Source organism: Schistocerca americana, unplaced genomic scaffold (assembly GCF_021461395.2).
Source record: "Schistocerca americana isolate TAMUIC-IGC-003095 unplaced genomic scaffold, iqSchAmer2.1 HiC_scaffold_112, whole genome shotgun sequence".
NCBI lineage: Eukaryota > Metazoa > Arthropoda > Insecta > Orthoptera > Acrididae > Schistocerca > Schistocerca americana.
Window position 1 is genome coordinate 430,001 of NW_025725176.1, and position 5,000 is coordinate 435,000.

Below are 5,000 nucleotides of genomic sequence, written 5' to 3' on the forward strand. Positions count from 1 at the left end.
TAACCTAACCCGTATTGTGCCTTAACCTAACCCGTATTGTGCCTTAACCTAACCCACGTTGTGCCTTAACCTAACCCACGTTGTGCCTTAACCTAACCCACGTTGTGCCTTAACCTAACCCACGTTGTGCCTTAACCTAACCCACGTTGTGCCTTAACCTAACCCACGTTGTGCCTTAACCTAACCCACGTTGTGCCTTAACCTAACCCACGTTGTGCCTTAACCTAACCCACGTTGTGCCTTAACCTAACCCACGTTGTGCCTTAACCTAACCCATATTGTGCCTTAACCTAACCCATATTGTGCCTTAACCTAACCCATATTGTGCCTTAACCTAACCCATATTGTGCCTTAACCTAACCCATATTGTGCCTTAACCTAACCCATATTGTGCCTTAACCTAACCCATATTGTGCCTTAACCTAACCCATATTGTGCCTTAACCTAACCCATATTGTGCCTTAACCTAACCCATATTGTGCCTTAACCTAACCCGTATTGTGCCTTAACCTAACCCGTATTGTGCCTTAACCTAACCCGTATTGTGCCTTAACCTAACCCGTATTGTGCCTTAACCTAACCCGTATTGTGCCTTAACCTAACCCGTATTGTGCCTTAACCTAACCCGTATTGTGCCTTAACCTAACCCGTATTGTGCCTTAACCTAACCCGTATTGTGCCTTAACCTAACCCGTATTGTGCCTTAACCTAACCCGTATTGTGCCTTAACCTAACCCGTATTGTGCCTTAACCTAACCCGTATTGTGCCTTAACCTAACCCGTATTGTGCCTTAACCTAACCCGTATTGTGCCTTAACCTAACCCGTATTGTGCCTTAACCTAACCCGTATTGTGCCTTAACCTAACCCACGTTGTGCCTTAACCTAACCCACGTTGTGCCTTAACCTAACCCACGTTGTGCCTTAACCTAACCCACGTTGTGCCTTAACCTAACCCACGTTGTGCCTTAACCTAACCCACGTTGTGCCTTAACCTAACCCACGTTGTGCCTTAACCTAACCCACGTTGTGCCTTAACCTAACCCACATTGTGCCTTAACCTAACCCATATTGTGCCTTAACCTAACCCATATTGTGCCTTAACCTAACCCATATTGTGCCTTAACCTAACCCATATTGTGCCTTAACCTAACCCATATTGTGCCTTAACCTAACCCATATTGTGCCTTAACCTAACCCATATTGTGCCTTAACCTAACCCATATTGTGCCTTAACCTAACCCATATTGTGCCTTAACCTAACCCATATTGTGCCTTAACCTAACCCATATTGTGCCTTAACCTAACCCATATTGTGCCTTAACCTAACCCATATTGTGCCTTAACCTAACCCATATTGTGCCTTAACCTAACCCATATTGTGCCTTAACCTAACCCATATTGTGCCTTAACCTAACCCATATTGTGCCTTAACCTAACCCATATTGTGCCTTAACCTAACCCATATTGTGCCTTAACCTAACCCATATTGTGCCTTAACCTAACCCATATTGTGCCTTAACCTAACCCATATTGTGCCTTAACCTAACCCATATTGTGCCTTAACCTAACCCATATTGTGCCTTAACCTAACCCATATTGTGCCTTAACCTAACCCATATTGTGCCTTAACCTAACCCATATTGTGCCTTAACCTAACCCATATTGTGCCTTAACCTAACCCATATTGTGCCTTAACCTAACCCATATTGTGCCTTAACCTAACCTATATTGCGCCTTAACCTAACCCATGTTGCGCCTTAACCTAACCTATGTTGCGCCTTAACCTAACCTATGTTGCGCCTTAACCTAACCTACGTTGCGCCTTAACCTAACCTATATTGCGCCTTAACCTAACCTATATTGCGCCTTAACCTAACCTATATTGCGCCTTAACCTAACCTATATTGCGCCTTAACCTAACCTATATTGCGCCTTAACCTAACCTATATTGCGCCTTAACCTAACCTACGTTGCGCCTTAACCTAACCCACGTTGCGCCTTAACCCAACCCACGTTGCGCCTTAACCCAACCCACGTTGCGCCTTAACCCAACCCACGTTGGGCCTTAACCCAACCCACGTTGCGCCTTAACCCAACCCACGTTGGGCCTTAACCCAACACACGTTGGGCCTTAACCCAACACACGTTGGGCCTTAACCCAACACACGTTGGGCCTTAACCCAACACACGTTGGGCCTTAACCCAACACACGTTGGGCCTTAACCCAACACACGTTGGGCCTTAACCCAACACACGTTGGGCCTTAACCCAACACACGTTGGGCCTTAACCCAACACACGTTGGGCCTTAACCCAACACACGTTGGGCCTTAACCCAACACACGTTGGGCCTTAACCCAACACACGTTGGGCCTTAACCCAACACACGTTGGGCCTTAACCCAACACACGTTGGGCCTTAACCCAACACACGTTGGGCCTTAACCCAACACACGTTGGGCCTTAACCCGCTCTGTAATTGTCATACGACGCGTTAAATTAGTGTAGTGTTGCCTAACTGCAACCCCCGCAATATAGTTTGCTACTCGCACTGCCTGGTCCCCAGTGTATCGCTTCATGTTAAACACCTTGCAGCGATACACTGTAATGTGGATGGCAGCAGGACGTACATGCTCAATGCCCTTCGCAGTTGTTCATTGGCATTCGCATGGCGAAGCACTTAGCCTACGCTGTGGTACGGCCTGTGTCAACTGTCCGCTGATGTTGTACGTCCAAATCACACACTGTACTGCACATTGGTCCTCATGTACTGAATGATACATCGTGGTACATGTGACCGTACAACGACTGCGCCAACAACGGCGAACCATGCGGTCCAACTGTTGTGCACTCAGCTATGTGTCGTCTCCCTATAAGAGCCGGATTGCAGTGTGGTATGCCCTGGATGGCGATCAGCATGAGCCGTCTGTTGATGTAGTGGCGCGTGTTGTCAGACGTAGTCGTCTCTTCTCACACACCGTGACAGCATGGTGCACTGCGTTCCACATCTGCGACATGCGACAGAGGCCGGTTGACAGTCGTTCGCGCAATGGACATCGCATACGTACGGGGGCCACCTTCCACGTGTTCGCGAAGCGTGCACATGTTGTTGCGTGTATGTGGGCAGACATAGTGTGTCGTGACACCTGACACAGGCATGCAACAATCGTTGAATTTGCAAATGGCGATGGACGTCTACGTTTGCTGGTGACGTTACGCAAATGAACAACTGGTAAACCGTTGTGGTGCGGTTGTTCTCGCTAGAGGTGAATCAGTGATGGCGACGATCGGTTGAGCTACCAACCGGTTGTTTCAGCGATACCCACCATGCCCACGAACGTGAATGGCATGTGGGTGTGAAGCGATACGCGGCGGTGGCTGGGTGGGACCGTCCCCGGCCGGTGAGGGGGGGCCTCCCGGCGTGCTGGCCGCGCGGTGCGTGGGCGCACGCGCTACAGCCGGCTGGTGGGGGCGGCCAGTGGCAGGCGCGCCGGCCGACGGAGGCGGCAGGCGGCGCAGCTGCGCGCCGGCGCACCCTGCACGCGGCGCCGTGCGGCCAAAGTAGGTCCTCGCGGGCCCGGTGCGAAGCGCGGTGGACATCTGCAGTGTGCTGGTCCGATTGAGGACTGTGTGCGCTGAGGATGCGCCGCCGCCCGGCGCTCGGCGCCGCGACGCCGTCTGCTGCTCGGTCGCCTCTGCGGTTCTCGCAGGTGGTTTGTATCGCAGCTGTGCGGACGTGTTGGCGCGTGCGCTGTGCTGGGAGAGTTCGCTTCGGCACCCAAGTGGGGCTTTTGTCCTTCTGTGGCGCTGGCGTTGGAGCTGCCGGCCACCGTAGGTGGCGCGTGTTGTCTCCCGCCGGCAATGCCACGACAGCACGCTCCCGGGCCTCTGTCGGCAGCGGCAAGCTCAGTTGGGAGCACGGGTGGTCGCACCTAAAGCGTCTACTCGCCAAACTCCGGGCGATTGCGCCTCTCTCGAACCCGACCGAGTACTTAGGACGGCGCTGCGCGCCGCCGGGACCTGAGAGGGTTTCGAGGTGTATCGTGCAGGGGAGCTCAGCCTCCTCCTGTTTGCAGAATAATTGAGCGGACGCTTGCGTGTTCGCGCGGGCCCCCGGGACACACTCCCGGGCGGCCGGCTGCTCAGCTCTAGTTGACGCAGCTCCCTGGTTGATCCTGCCAGTAGTCATATGCTTGTCTCAAAGATTAAGCCATGCATGTCTCAGTACAAGCCGCATTAAGGTGAAACCGCGAATGGCTCATTAAATCAGTTATGGTTCCTTAGATCGTACCCACGTTACTTGGATAACTGTGGTAATTCTAGAGCTAATACATGCAAACAGAGTCCCGACCAGAGATGGAAGGGACGCTTTTATTAGATCAAAACCAATCGGTCGGCTCGTCCGGTCCGTTTGCCTTGGTGACTCTGAATAACTTTGGGCTGATCGCACGGTCCTCGTACCGGCGACGCATCTTTCAAATGTCTGCCTTATCAACTGTCGATGGTAGGTTCTGCGCCTACCATGGTTGTAACGGGTAACGGGGAATCAGGGTTCGATTCCGGAGAGGGAGCCTGAGAAACGGCTACCACATCCAAGGAAGGCAGCAGGCGCGCAAATTACCCACTCCCGGCACGGGGAGGTAGTGACGAAAAATAACGATACGGGACTCATCCGAGGCCCCGTAATCGGAATGAGTACACTTTAAATCCTTTAACGAGTATCTATTGGAGGGCAAGTCTGGTGCCAGCAGCCGCGGTAATTCCAGCTCCAATAGCGTATATTAAAGTTGTTGCGGTTAAAAAGCTCGTAGTTGGATTTGTGTCCCACGCTGTTGGTTCACCGCCCGTCGGTGTTTAACTGGCATGTATCGTGGGACGTCCTGCCGGTGGGGCGAGCTGAAGGCGTGCGACGCGCCTCGTGCGTGCTCGTGCGTCCCGAGGCGGACCCCGTTGCAATCCTACCAGGGTGCTCTTGAGTGAGTGTCTCGGTGGGCCGGCAC

General features: G+C 52.4%; 1 non-coding gene across 1 annotated transcript in view; it reads left to right on the forward strand.

Moving 5' to 3' along the window:
• Positions 1 to 4,162: 4,162 nt before the first annotated feature.
• LOC124560848 overlaps positions 4,163 to 5,000 on the forward strand; it is a 1,910-nt gene continuing 1,072 nt past the window's right edge. Inside the window, exon 1 of the ribosomal RNA XR_006969355.1 lies at positions 4,163 to 5,000. This exon is cut by the window's right edge and continues 1,072 nt beyond it. This is a non-coding gene — a ribosomal RNA (small subunit ribosomal RNA).